This window comes from Oncorhynchus gorbuscha, linkage group LG03 (genome assembly GCF_021184085.1).
Source record: "Oncorhynchus gorbuscha isolate QuinsamMale2020 ecotype Even-year linkage group LG03, OgorEven_v1.0, whole genome shotgun sequence".
Classification (NCBI taxonomy): domain Eukaryota; kingdom Metazoa; phylum Chordata; class Actinopteri; order Salmoniformes; family Salmonidae; genus Oncorhynchus; species Oncorhynchus gorbuscha.
Window position 1 is genome coordinate 88148012 of NC_060175.1, and position 16080 is coordinate 88164091.

Genomic DNA, 16080 nt, shown 5'->3' on the forward strand with positions numbered 1-16080 from the left:
ATAACAAATAATGCTGCTATTAATAATATTATTATAAGTATAATATCAAATATTAGAAAACACTTTTCAATCCCATTGTTAATTAGCCCATTCATATTGCACAATGTTCAATATGTTTTTCATTTTGGACACAATGCTTGACTTGGGCAGGAGCTCACCGAAGCTGAGTACCAGCACCTCAAATGTTTTACTGCTTGAAATCCTGTTTCTCTTGTAAAATATAAGCTCAAAAGTATTGTGGAACTCCTGCACCTAAGTATACACAGGTCCGGCATCCAAAATGAGTAATGGCACCGATTTCAGTCCAAGTCAACTACTGATTGGACTTACATATTGCACCATATTCAATTTCCTGTACATTGTATCACAGTAAAAGTTGGGTCCATTCTAGTCAGGAGCAGCTCTAGTTTCTAAATCCACCAAGTTTACAACCCAAGGAGCATTGCTGCTCATTCTGCAGCTCTTAAAGAGTGGCCTATAAGCTTAAATCCAATCCAATCTTTTTTTTTTACATTAGACACACATATTACATCTAACACAATTTTCTGTATGTTGAGTCGCAGTAAAACAGGGTCCATTCTACTCAGAATCACTTCTACTTCCCAAATCCAAAGAGTTTACCCCAAATCCATAGTTTACACCCCTATGTGCTTACACACAGAGGAGCATCACTGCTGATTTTGCTGCCCTTGAAGAGCTGCCAATCAGCTTATATCTAAACTTCTTTTCATATTGGACATACATATTGCAACGTACACAATGTTCTTTATGTTGTGTCGCAGGAAAAGGGGGATCAATTCCTGTGGCGATTTTAGCAACATGCCAGCAAAGCCACTACCCCACACAACAATACACAATACATTAATTGCACTATAACGGTGACAAGCAGTGCCCACAAACTGTTAGGGCCTACATAAAGTTGTCCCAACAGCAGAGCTTTCTTGCCAGCACAATGGAGTGAATCTTTACCGCTGCTACACCTGGCTATCAGCGGAGCCTTGTCTGGCAGCGAAACAATTCAATCAGTCTCATATACTGCCTTTTTAAAAACTTTTTTTTTTACAATAATAATAAAAACAAAAAAACATTTACAAAAATATGACTGACCATATCTCTCTGGCATATAACATCATTTATGCAGCAGCATATTTTTGGACTCACCTTGTTGTAAAAAGATTTACAATTCCGAGTTGGATGACCATTCTGATGACCAGTCTGACTTCCCAGTTGCAACGCTTGTGGTTAGCCACTGTCACCGATTCCTTCCAAACAACCCATTGTTGAATTTACAATTTCCAACTTGTTGTGTAATGTTTATGTCCAATGGCCGATGGCCGATGGCCGATGAGCACCGATACATTTTATCTATAATTTATCTTCCTTATTTCTCTTCATATGACAAGGATTAAAAAGGATTTTCCAGCAGATTATCTACTTGATTTCTGATGATGACTGTTAGCAAAGATCTTGAAAATAAGATGTTGACATGATCAGTCCAATCAAAGCTACTGTAGATATAACGTGATTTGACATCCTTTTATCTGTGGCCAATGACCTTGAGCCTTCTTGGAAGGGCGCATATTCTTGATGTGTACCCTTACTAAAGGCAGGTGACGTAGTATCCCCATGAGTGACAGAACACTGAGCCAATCACAATGCAATGCTGAGCCAATCATGATGCAATGCTCCTATTTTCTGCTGGCTTGTCACACCCCACAGAAAGCACTGAGCTAGGATGAAACACCTGCATTTTGGAGCTGCCTGTTTGTATGCGGCTTTATTAATTCAATTATATATATATTTTTTTAACATTGTTTGCAAACTGATATGTGACACCTATTAATGCAAAAATAACATGCAAAGGAGGCAAGCCCCCACCCCACCTTCCCTGAATGACTGGTCGCCAATGATCCATTCTAATCAGGAGGACTTCTAATTTCCAAATCCACACTCTTAACTCAGGGGAGCGTCGCTGTTCATTTTGCGGCCCTTAAAGTGTATGGTGCAATATGTATGTTCAATATGCAGCCCTTACAATTATTAAAAGTCTAAGAAGGAGGGGGGTACCTCTCTAGGTATAAAAAATGTATTTGATAAAATATTACATTTGGCCTTTACTACTGTAGCCCATAGAAACGCATTGAATAACACATTCACAAAAGGCAAAAAAGACAGTCAAAAATGTAATTATAACGTTCTAAGAGAATCCTTGCAGCATAATAGCTGATACCTCAGGTTCTAGGTAATTTAGATAAGGTTCCCATACTTTGTAGAACTGGTCTGTTTTAGAATGCAATGTACATGCAATGTCAGATATTCCAGAGGCATCCATTCAAATAGTATCTTATGCCAATCTTTAATAGAACTTTATCACTAATCCAATGTAAAATGATTGTTTTTCCTCGCTGCGAAGGTAAGGATGCTGTAAAGCCTCCTTTTACCCACAGAAGTAACATGCCTACTAGGGAGACCTAACAGTAAAGAAACTGGGTCCAATTCTAGATCAACCCCTAGGATCTTTTCAATTTCTTGCAGAACACCAGACCAGTATCTTTGTATTTTGGTACATGACCATAAACAATGTGTTAGGGTACCTGTATCAGTTTTGCATTTAAGGCACTGAGGGGAAGAGGAAGTGGGGCTAAAAGCATGTCTGCGATTTGGGGATATATGCAATCTGTGTATTATTCTTAATTTGATTGCTCTAGTACGATTACATATAGATATTGTTTTTGCATATCTCCAAATGTCCTCCCAAATCTCTTCGTCAATAGTAACAGACAATTATTTCTCCCACAGTTGTTTCACCCTCTGTGTGTTGACAGCAGAAAAGGACCTTAAAGTATCATAAAACAGACTTACAGACATTTTTCTTTGTGGGAAAAAAAGCATTATTTCAATGACAGACACATCAGGGTTACCAATTAAGGTGGTGCTCTTCAGAATATAATGTCTTACTTGTAGGAAGCGGAAAAAGTCCTGCTTTGGGAGTCGATATTTCTCAACCATCTGCTCAAATGACAATAAAATCTTATCAGCAAATAAGTCATTTAGCCTGCGTATGCCCTTATTAAGCCAAAAGTTAAAGCCAGCATCCAGCAATCTTGGACTGAAATCTGGGTTGTTAAGAATTGGAGTAAGAGCAGAGGTTAGTTTGGAACTTCCCAGGAAGCGTTGAACTGACCTCCATACTTTAAGCGTGTTAAGTGTAACGGGATTATTGCAGTGATCTTCTACAGACTTGAAACTTCTGAAAAATAAAAGATCCTGTAAGGGGTATTTTGAAAGAGAAGTCTCAATATCTAACCAAATAGAGGAGTCATCAGTTGTGATCCAGTCAGAAATATAACAAAGGTGGGCACACCATTGAAATAACCTGATATTGGGCAGGTCCAAGCCGCCCATAGAACTTGGCAGCTGCAATATTGCCATCTTAAGTCTTGGCTTTGCTTAGCCATCCATTTACATCCTTTATTACGTTATTGGAGAGTAATACTGGGATCATTTGGATTGGTCTAGGTAAAATGTTCATTTTCAAGAGGGATATTCTACCCAACCAAGAAATCAGGAGAGAGTTCCAGCGCTCCAGATCCTGTCTTATTGTATCAAACAAGGGAACAAAATTGGCTTTGTACATTTGCTGGAATTTAGGAGTTACAAATATACCCAGATACATGAAACCTGAGGGAGACCATTTAAAAGGGAAGGGGGGAGAAGTATTAGGTACAGAGTGTAGGCTACCAAGTGGCATAGCCTCTGACTTAGTTAGGTTAATCTTGTAGCCTGAGAATTCGCTGAATAATTCAATAATATTAATAAGAGATGTAATTGAAGTCTCGGGACTAGAGATGAATATCAGGACATCATCAGCATACAAGCTTATTTTATGGTGAACATCACCAATGAGCAGCCCCTGTATAGCAGGCGTTACCATGATGGCCTCGGCCAGTGGTTCCATAACAAGTGCAAAGAGGAGAGGGGACAAAGGACAGCCCTGTCTGGTACCTCTGCGCATAGAGAAGCTATTTGACCTTAGCCCATTAGTAAGGACAGCAGCCTGAGGATCATCATATAAAACTTTCAACCATTTTATAAAGTTGTCCCCTACACCAAATTTATTTAGAGCAAATAATTGGTAAGACCACTCCACACGTTCAAATGCTTTCTCAGCATCTAGGGAGAGCACAAGACCATCCATAGCACTTTGTTGGTAGGCTTGAATTATACTAAGAAGCCGCCTGACATTGTTGCATGACTTACGGCCCTTAATGAAGCCAGTTTGGTCTCCTTTCACAATTAGTGGCAGTGAGTCCTCTAATCTTGTGGCTAGAATTTTAGAAAGCAATTTTCTATCCACATTCAGAAGGGAAATTGGTCTGTACGAGGAACAAGAATCTGGACATTTTCCCTTTTTGAGAATAAATGAAATGTTGGCTTCTCTCAGCGTTTGAGGGAGCTGGTCATTTGAAAATGAGTGGTTAAACATATCACGCAATGGCTCAAGGATCAGGCCATGGAACTCTTTATAGAACTCACGACAAAACCCGTCTGGTCCTGGGGCCATACCATTTTGCAGATTCTTAATTGAGAATATTATCTCTTCCTCGGTAATAGGGGCATTAAGGAGATACCTCTGTTCTTCGGAGATAGTAGGGAGCTCAATCTTACAAAATAAGTTCTCCATTAATTTGGCAGTTCTGAGGCATAAAGGTTTGTATAAAATTTCTTAAATGAGGCATTTAGAAATTTATTTTCATATAAATGATTACCATCAGAATCAGTAATAGTAGCAATTGACTGAGAGTCAGCTCTCTTTTTATCTAGGTATGCCAAGTACTTTCCTGGTTTATCGCCATGTTCATATAGCTTTTGCCTGACAAATCTAATTTTTCTTTTCAGCGTCCTGTGTGAGGAGAGAGTCTAACGTTGATCTAATGACTGATATTTCCTATAATAGGGCAGGAGTGGGAGTTTTAATGTAGTCCTTGTCTTTAGTTCCTAATTCACCCTCTAACATTTTTTGCTTTTCACGCTTTTTCCGTCTCTTAGTAGCTGTGTATGACATAATCAGACCCCTGGCATACGCTTTACAGGTTTCCCAAAGGAGCGAGGGGTTATCTGTTGATTGAGAGTTAATAGAGAAAAATGCTTTAACCTCTTGCTCCTACCTGACACCCATTTAAATGTAAATGTAAATCTAGACATCTGGAAATGCAAATGCGCTACGCTAAATGCTAATAGTACTAGTTAAAACTCAAACGTTCATTAAAATACACATGCAGGGTATTGAATTAAAGCTACACTCGTTGTGAATCCAGGCAACAAGTCAGATTTGTAAAATGCTTTTCTGCGAAAGCAAGAGAAGCTATTATCTGATAGCATGTAACACCCCAAAAGACCCGCAGGGGACGTAAACAAAATAATTAGCATAGTCGTCGCTACACAAACCGCACAAATAAAATATAAAACATTCATTACCTTTGACCATCTTCTTTGTTGGCACTCCTAGATGTCCCATAATCACTATTGGGTCTTTTTTCCGATTAAATCGGTCCATATATAGCCTAGATATCGATCTATGAAGACTGTGTGATAAACGAAAAAAATAGCGTCTTATAACGTAACGTCATTTTTTTTAATAAAAAAAGTTGACGATAAACCTTCACAAAACACTTCGAAATACTTTTGTAATGCAACTTTAGGTATTAGTACACGTTAATAAGCGACCAAATTGATCACGAGGCGATGTATATTCTTTAGCTGTCCGTCTGGAAATAATGTCCGGGTAAATCTCAACCAAAATATCCGGTCGGGGACCTGAAAAAATGGCTTGTCTCTTCTTCGTTTGACCAAGAAACAAAGCCTAGGCAAATGACAAGACTGTTGACATCGTGTGGAAGCTGTAGGTATTGCAACCTCAGCCCCATTTATTGTGGTTCGCCTTTATCAATGGGTTGAAGTGGCGGATGGATATATATTTCAATTTTCAGTGATCAGATTTTCCTGCGCTTTTCGATGAAATGCACGTTCTGTTATAGTCACAGCCGTGATTTAACCAGTTTTATAAACGTCTGAGTGTTTTCTATCCACACATACTAATCATATGCATATACTATATTCCTGGCATGAGCAGCAGGGCGCTGAAATGTTGCGCGATTTTTAACAGAATGTTCGAAAAAGTAGGGGGTAGGAGTAACAGGTTAAACTCTGTAATAAAATATGATGTGAATGTATGGTCTTTAAGAATGGTTGTATTCAACCTCCAATGTCTTGACCGATTGAATGCCCCGTTGAGTTTTATGTCCAGGATCACCTCAGCATGATCAGATATGTCTATGCTTCCTATCCTAGCGGATAAAACAGACTGCAAAGACGTCCTGGGCATAAAAAAGTAATCTATTCTAGTCTGACATCCATGAGGTGCAGAGAAAAAGTGAACTCTCTGTTGGAGGGATGAAAAGCTCTCCAGACATCCGCATACCCCAGATCATCACAAATAGCTTTAAGTAACTTAGCTTGAGGAGAGAGTGAAGCTATACCGCTGGGAAACGTATCAATAAGGGGGTTCAACAAGCAGTTAAAATCTACTCCAACCACTGCAGTGTCCAAGTTTAATTCTGAAAAGTTTAGAAATACCTTAGTGAGGAAATCAGGGGGGTGAGCAGAGGGGAAGTAAATATTCATTATGGAAATGTACTGCCCTTGTAAATTACCATTAATTATAACAAAGCGACCAAATGTATCTTTCACACAATTCAAGACCTTAAGTGGTAAGTTCTTTTTCACCAGAATTGCTACACCTCTACTTCTGAATGTAAATGATGAGAAAAACACTTGACCAAACCCCCCTTGTTGTAATTTCAAGTGCTCCTTATCATCCAAATTATTTTCTTGCAACAGGGCAATATCAATATTTTATTTTTTCAAAAAAGACAGTAACTTCTTCCTTTTAATGGGGTTATGGCTCCCTCTAATGTTCCATGTACATACACGCAGTCTGTTACCTGCCATTGTGCCTTGACCATTCAATATCCAGGCTGGATCCTATTGTAAACGTGGGGTGGTACCTTTTTCCATGTGTTGAACTCTCCTCTATCTCACCGAGCATAAACAAACGATATGAACCCTGAACTCGAACTATACTAAACCCAACAATTAAACATGTAAAGATCCAAAAGGGGGTTTTCCCACTAGCTAACATGCAGGGGATTTCAACTTTCCAATGTAAACTCTTAAGTCCGGATTGCCGCTCAATAGCCTCATCCTTTATATGTATGGGAATGAAAATCAATGGAGGAAGATTGAGGCTCTTCCACCTAAAACCAAGCCTGGGCACCAATATGGATTCACACATAGATATAAAACATAAAGATATAAAACTGTATTTTTTTGTGAAGAATCAACAACAAGTGGGACACAATCATGAAGTGGAACGACATTTATTGGATATTTCAAACTTTTTTAACAAATCAAAAACTGAAAAATTGGGCGTGCAAAATTATTCAGCCCCTTTACTTTCAGTGCAGCAAACTCTCTCCAGAAGTTCAGTGAGGATCTCTGAATGATCCAATGTTGACCTAAATGACTAATGATGATAAATACAATCCACCTGTGTGTAATCAAGTCTCCGTATAAATGCACCTGCACTGTGATAGTCTCAGAGGTCCGTTAAAAGCGCAGAGAGCATCATGAAGAACAAGGAACACACCAGGCAGGTCCGAGATACTGTTGTGAAGAAGTTTAAAGCCGGATTTGGATACAAAAAGATTTCCCAAGCTTTAAACATCCCAAGGAGCACTGTGCAAGCGATAATATTGAAATGGAAGGAGTATCAGACCACTGCAAATCTACCAAGACCTGGCCGTCCATCTCAACTTTCAGCTCCTACAAGGAGAAGACTGATCAGAGATGCAGCCAAGAGGCCCATGATCACTCTGGATGAACTGCAGAGATCTACAGCTGAGGTGGGAGACTCTGTCCATCGGACAACAATCAGTCGTATATTGCACAAATCTGGCCTTTATGGAAGAGTGGCAGGAAGAAAGCCATTTCTTAAAGATATCCATAAAAAGTGTTGTTTAAAGTTTGCCACAAGCCACCTGGGAGACACACCAAACATGTAGAAGAAGGTGCTCTGGTCAGATGAAACCAAAATTTAACTTTTTGGCAACAATGCAAAACGTTATGTTTTGCGTAAAAGCAACACCCTGAACACACCATCCCCACTGTCAAACATGGTGGTGGCAGCATCATGGTTTGGGCCTGCTTTTCTTCAGCAGGGACAGGGAAGATGGTTAAAATTGATGGGAAGATGGATGGAGCCAAATACAGGACCATTCTGGAAGAAAACCTGATGGAGTCTGCAAAATACCTGAGACTGGGACGGAGATTTGTCTTCCAACAAGACAATGATCCAAAACATAAAGCAAAATCTACAATGAAATGGTTAAAAAATAAACATATCCAGGTGTTAGAATGGCCAAGTCAAAGTCCAGACCTGAATCCAATCGAGAATCTGTGGAAAGAACTGAAAACTGCTGTTCACAAATGCTCTTCATCCAACCTCACTGAGCTCGAGCTGTTTTGCAAGGAGGAATGGGAAAAAATGTCAGTCTCTCGATGTGCAAAACTGATAGAGACATACCCCAAGCGACTTACAGCTGTAATCGCAGCAAAAGGTGGCACTACAAAGTATTAACTTAAGGGGGCTGAATAATTTTGCACGCCCAATTTTTCAGTTTTTGATTTGTTAAAAAAGTTTTAAATATCCAATAAATGTCGTTCCACTTCATGATTGTGTCCCACTTGTTGTTGATTCTTCACAAAAAAATACAGTTTTACATCTTTATGTTTGAAGCCTGAAATGTGGCAAAAGGTCGCAAAGTTCAAGGGGGCCGAATACTTTCGCAAGGCACTGTATCTCAGCCTGAGCTATAGTGGCTATTACTTTAGCAAGAAAAATAATAAAGATACAAATAATACTGAGCCGGAGTACGTGAGGACTCACACCACTGTTTCATGATCAGATTCAACCAAAAATAAACAAAGTTATCCAATGCTGCTGAGGTGCAGCTTAAAGTTATTTACCCGAGAGAGTCAATAAACGCAGCAGCGTTGACCATAATCTTCAATGTGGCCGGGTAATAATAATAATAATAATAATATATGCCATTTAGCAGACGCTTTTATCCAAAGCGACTTACAGTCATGTGTGCATACATTCTACGTATGGGTGGTCCCGGGAATCGAACCCACTACCCTGGCGTTAGAAGCGCCATGCTCTACCAACTGAGCTACAGAAGGGTACAACAGTGCGAAGTCCATCTTCATTCTCTTGAGTCGAGCCTTCGCCTCATCAAACGCTTTGCGTCTTCGTACAACCGCTGTGGAATAATCATTGAAGAATGAGACCTTTGGACTTTTACGTTGACTACCATCAGAGCCGATGTATCTAGCCGCATCCATGACGTGCTGCTTGTCGGTGAAGTTGTGGAACTTTATAACCACCTGCCGAGGGCACTGGTTGGGACCGGGTATCGGTGCTTGAGAGTGATGGGCTCTGTCCAGCTTCACACGACCAGCCTTAGTGTCCATTTGTAGGTAGCCAGGTATCCATTCCTCAAATAATTTTACTGAACGTGTCCCTTCAGAATTTTCCGGGAGTCCCACAACACGAATATTGCATCTGCGTCCTCGATTATCCAAGTCCTCAATGTGCTCCGCCATTTCGTGCACCTGTTTCTCAAGTGCTTTTATCTTAGTGTCCATAGATGTAGTTGAAGTTTCCACTGCAGCAATTCTTCCTTCCGCCTCAACAAAACTTTTCACAACCCTCTGTAGTTCAGCTGAATGGCCTGCTATTGCTTCCAAGACCGTTCTTATCTTAACATCTATCACTTTAGTAATATTATCAGTCATCTTTTGAATCACCAGGTCCATTGTGCCTGGATCCGCAATGGTGTTAGCTTCTCTATCGTTAGCTAGCTCCTCATGCACATCTACAGGGTTGGTGGTTTTGGTCGAGTTCTTAGTAGTTCTGTTGGGCATGTTGTCGGAGATTTTTGAGAAATAGCCATCAAGAATCATTGTAGGATAACTTATTTAGCCAATTCCACCACTTTTTCAAGCTAGGAGATTAATGTAAAAATATAAATTTACCAATGCCACGGGAGCTCGCTGAAACACAGTGTTCTCTCTATGGCGCCATTTTGTCCCCCACAAATGTCTTGTTAACAAACTATAGTTTTGGCAAGTCAGTTAGGACATCTACTTTGTGCATGACACAAGCAATTTTTCCAACAATTGTTTACAGACAGATTATTTCACTTATAATACACTGTATCACAGTTCCAGTGGATCAGAAGTTTACAAACACTAAGTTGACTGTGCCTTTAAGCAGCTTGGAAAATCCCAGAAAAATATGTCATGGCTTTAGAAGCTTCTGATTGGCTAATTGACATAATTTGAGTCAATTGGAGGTATACATGTGGATGTATTTCAAGGCCTACCTTCAAACTCAGTGCCTCTTTGCTTGACATCATGGAAAAATCAAAAGAAATCAGCCAAGACCTCAGAAAAACAATTGTAGACCTCCACAAGTCTGGTTCATTCTTGGGAGCATTTACCAAACGCCTGAAGGTAGCATGTTCATCTGTACTAACAATAGTACGCAAGTATAAACACCATGGGACCACGCAGCCGTCATACCGCTCAGGAAGGAGACGCCTTCTATCTTCTAGAGATGAACGTACTTTGGTGCGAAAAGTGCAAATCAATCCCAGAACAACAGCAAAGTACCTTGTGAAGATGCTGGAGGAAACAGGTACAAAGTATCTATATCCATCGTAAAACGAGTCATATATCGACATAACCTGAAAGCCGCTCAGCAAGAAAGAAGCCACTGCTCCAAAACCGCCATTAAAAAGCCAGGCAACGGTTTGCAACTGCACATGGGGACAAATATCATACTTTTTGGAGAAATTAAGCACAGGGGTAGCAGCATCATGTTGTGGGGGTGGTTTGCTGCAGGAGGGACTGGTGCACTTCACAAAATGGATGGCATCAGGAGGCAGGAAAATGATGTAGATATATTGAAGCAACATCTCAAGAAATTAGTCAGGAAGTTTAAGCTTTGTCGCAAATGGGTCTTCCAAATGGACAATGACCCCAAGCATACTTCCAAAGTTGCGGCAACCTGGCTTAAGGACGACAAAGTCAAGGTATTGGAGTGGCCATCACAAAGCCCTGACCTCAATCCTATAGAAAATGTGTGGGCAGAACGGTGTTTCCTCCGACACATTGGTGCGGTTAGCTTCCGGGTTGGATGGCACTGTGTTAGGTTGTGTTTCGGAGGACGCATGACCTTCAAGGATAGTAGCTACTAAACAATTGGATACCACAAAATTGGGGAGAAAAAGGGGTAAAATTCACAAAAAAAAACACAAAAACCACGAGCAAAGGACATTAAACAGGTGGAAATCTGTCCTTAGGTCTGATGAGTCCAAATTTCAGATTTTTGGTTCCAACCGCCATGTATTTATGAGACCCAGAGTATGTGAAAGGATGATCAATCAATCAAATTTAGTCATAAATCCTTTTTTTACATCAGCCGATGTCACAAAGTGGTATACAGAAACCCAGCCTAAAACCCCAAACAGCAGGCAATGCAGATGTAGAAGTGTGGTGGCTTGGAAAAACTCCATAGAAAGGCAGGAACCTAGGAAGAAACCTCAAGAGGAACCAGGCTATGAGGGGTGGCCAGTCCTCTTCTGGCTGTGCTGGGTAGAGATTAAAACAGTACATGGCCAAGATGTTCAAAAGTTGATAGATGACCAGCAGGGTTAAATAATAATTATCATAGTGGTTGTAGAGGGTGCAACAGGTCAGCACCTCAGGAGTAAATGTCAGTTGGCTTTTCATAGTCAATCATTCAGAGTTAGAGACAGCAGGTGCGGTAGAGTGAGTTCGAAAACAGCAGGTCCGGTACAAGGTAGCACGTCCGGTGAACAGGTCAGGGTTTCATCGCCGCAGGCATAACAGTTGAAACTGGAGCAGCAGCAGGTGGGGTGGACTGGGGACAGCAGGTGGACTGGGGACAGCAAGGAGTCATCAGGCCAGGTAGTGCTGAGGCATGGTCCTAGGGCTCAGGTCCTCCGAGTGAAGAGAGAAAAGAGAGAAAGAGAGAGAGAGAGAGAGAGTTAGAGGGAGCATACTTAAATTCACACAGGACACCAGATAAGACAGGAGAAATATTCCAGATATAACAGACTGATCCTAGCCCCCGACACAAACTATTGCAGCATAAATACTGGAGGCTGAGACAGGAGGGATCGTGAGACACTGTGGCCCCATCTGATGATATAACCCCAACCCACTTTAACAAAGCACAGCCCCCACACCACTAGAGGGATATCTTCAAACCACCAACTTACTACCCTGAGACAAAGCCGAGTATAGCCCACGAAGATCTCCCCCAGAGCACGAACCGAGGGGTGCGCCAATCCGGACAGGAAGATCATGTCAGTGACTCAACCCACTCAAGTGACACACCCCTCCTAGGGACGGCATGGAAGGGCACCAGTAAGCCAGTGACTCAGTAAGTATCCCTCTAGGCTGGGTAAAGTCCTATTTATCAGGAAGGGACCAAGTAGTAGAGGTACACTGTCTCAGGCAAAACCAATGAGATGTGGTGTTCCGCAGGGGAGCATGCTTGGGCCTCTGCTGTTTTTATTGCATATTAACAATATGAAAGATGCTTGTTCTTGCTGTCTTTTTCTTTATGTGGATGACTCTACACTTTTTTTGTCTCACAAAAGTAAAACTACTTTGGAGAGCATACTTAGAGCTTACTAATGTTAGCAAATGGCTTGGAGATAATAAGCTATCTCTGCACTTAGGGAAAACTGAGGCAATTATTTTTGGATCCCCTTGATGGAAGCTTGGGAGGTGTGAGCATGGCAAATTAAATGCTAGGGAAGGTTAATGCCGGGACTAGGTTTTTGTCTGGAAAGTCCACGCTGCTTGATAAGGACTCCATGAAAGTGCTAGCTACTGCCCTCATTCAATAACATTTTGATTACGCTAGTACTTCCTGGTTTGGGGGCTTATCTAAACTTATGAATGGGAAGCTCCAGATTGCACAGAATAAGCTAATCAGGGTAGTATTGAAGGTGAGTCGACTTACTCACATAAGCAGGAGCTGATTTCAGGAACTAAACTGGCTGCCTGTTGAGGCTAGGGTGTCCCAGATTAGATTAGGTTTGGTTTACAGGAGTATTTATGATCCTGCCCCCAGATATTTAAGTGATTACTTTCCTCGTGTTAGGGATGCACACTATCACAGCACCATATCAGGTACATTTAAGACATTTACATTTAAGTCATTTAGCAGACGCTCTTATCCAGAGCGACTTACAAATTGGTGCATTCACCTTATGACATCCAGTGGGACAGTCACTTAACAATAGTGCATCTAAAACTTAGGGGGGGTGGGGTGAGAGGGATTACTTAACCTATCCTAGGTATTCCTTAAAGAGGTGGGGTTTCAGGTGTCTCCGGAAGGTGGTGATTGACTCCGCTGTCCTGGCGTCGTGAGGGAGTTTGTTCCACCATTGGGGGGCCAGGGCAGCGAACAGTTTTGACTGGGCTGAGCGGGAGCTGTACTTCCTCAGTGGTAGGGAGGCGAGCAGGCCAGAGGTGGATGAACGCAGTGCCCTTGTTTGGGTGTAGGGCCTGATCAGAGCCTGGAGGTACTGAGGTGCCGTTCCCCTCACAGCTCCGTAGGCAAGCACCATGGTCTTGTAGCGGATGCGAGCTTCAACTGGAAGCCAGTGGAGAGAACGGAGGAGCGGGGTGACGTGAGAGAACTTGGGAAGGTTGAACACCAGACGGGCTGCGGCGTTCTGGATGAGTTGAAGGGGTTTAATGGCACAGGCAGGGAGCCCAGCCAACAGCGAGTTGCAGTAATCCAGACGGGAGATGACAAGTGCCTGGATTAGGACCTGCGCCGCTTCCTGTGTGAGGCAGGGTCGTACTCTGCGGATGTTGTAGAGCATGAACCTACAGGAACGGGCCACCGCCTTGATGTTAGTTGAGAACGACAGGGTGTTGTCCAGGATCACGCCAAGGTTCTTGGCGCTCTGGGAGGAGGACACAATGGAGTTGTCAACCGTGATGGCGAGATCATGGAACGGGCAGTCCTTCCCGGGAGGAAGAGCAGCTCCGTCTTGCCGAGGTTCAGCTTGAGGTGGTGATCCGTCATCCACACTGATATGTCTGCCAGACATGCAGAGATGCGATTCGCCACCTGGTCATCAGAAGGGGGAAAGGAGAAGATTAATTGTGTGTCGTCTGCATAGCAATGATAAGAGAGACCATGTGAGGTTATGACAGAGCCAAGTGACTTGGTGTATAGCGAGAATAGGAGAGGGCCAAGAACAGAGCCCTGGGGGACACCAGTGGTGAGAGCGCGTGGTGAGGAGACAGATTCTCGCCACGCCACCTGGTAGGAGCGACCTGTCAGGTAGGACGCAATCCAAGCGTGGGCCGCGCCGGAGATGCCCAACTCGGAGAGGGTGGAGAGGAGGATCTGATGGTTCACAGTATCGAAGGCAGCCGATAGATCTAGAAGGATGAGAGCAGAGGAGAGAGAGTTAGCTTTAGCAGTGCGGAGCGCCTCCGTGATACAGAGGAGAGCAGTCTCAGTTGAATGACTAGTCTTGAAACCTGACTGATTTGGATCAAGAAGGTCATTCAGAGAGAGATAGCGGGAGAGCTGGCCAAGGACGGCACGTTCAAGAGTTTTGGAGAGAAAAGAAAGAAGGGATACTGGTCTGTAATTGTTGACATCGGAGGGATCGAGTGTAGGTTTTTTCAGAAGGGGTGCAACTCTCGCTCTCTTGAAGACGGAAGGGACGTAGCCAACGGTCAGGGATGAGTTGATGAGCGAGGTGAGGTAAGGGAGAAGGTCTCCGGAAATGGTCTGGAGAAGAGAGGAGGGGATAGGGTCAAGCGGGCAGGTTGTTGGGCGGCCGGCCGTCACAAGACGCGAGATTTCATCTGGAGAGAGAGGGAGAAAGAGGTCAGAGCACAGGGTAGGGCAGTGTGAGCAGAACCAGCGGTGTCGTTTGACTTAGCAAACGAGGATCGGATGTCGTCGACCTTCTTTTCAAAATGGTTGACGAAGTCATCTGCAGAGAGGGAGGAGGGGGGAGGGGGCGGAGGATTCAGGAGGGAGGAGAAGGTGGCAAAGAGCTTCCTAGGGTTAGAGGCAGATGCTTGGAATTTAGCGTGGTAGAAAGTGGCTTTAGCAGCAGAGACAGAGGAGGAAAATGTAGAGAGGAGGGAGTGAAAGGATGCCAGGTCCGCAGGGAGGCGAGTTTTCCTCCATTTCCGCTCGGCTGCCCGGAGCCCTGTTCTGTGAGCTCGCAATGAGTCATCGAGCCACGGAGCGGGAGGGGAGGACCGAGCCGGCCTGGAGGATAGGGGACATAGAGAGTCAAGGGATGCAGAGAGGGAGGAGAGGAGGGTTGAGGAGGCAGAATCAGGAGATAGGTGGGAGAGAAGGTTTGAGCGGAGGGAAGAGATGATAGGATGGAAGAGGAGAGAGTAGCGGGGGAGAGAGAGCGAAGGTTGGGACGGCGCGATACCATCCGAGTAGGGGCAGTGTGGGAGGTGTTGGATGAGAGCGAGAGGGAAAAGGATACAAGGCAGTGGTCGGAGACTTGGAGGGGAGTTGCAATGAGGTTAGTGGAAGAACAGCATCTAGTAAAGATGAGGTCGAGCGTATTGCCTGCCTTGTGAGTAGGGGGAAGGTGAGAGGGTGAGGTCAAAAGAGGAGAGGAGTGGAAAGAAGGAGGCAGAGAGGAAAGAGTCAAAGGTAGACGTGGGGAGGTTAAAGTCGCCCAGAACTGTGAGAGGTGAGCCGTCCTCAGGAAAGGAGCTTATCAAGGCATCAAGCTCATTGATGAACTCTCCGAGGGAACCTGGAGGGCGATAAATGATAAGGATGTTAAGCTTGAAAGGGCTAGTAACTGTGACAGCATGGAATTCAAAGGAGGCGATAGACAGATGGGTAAGGGG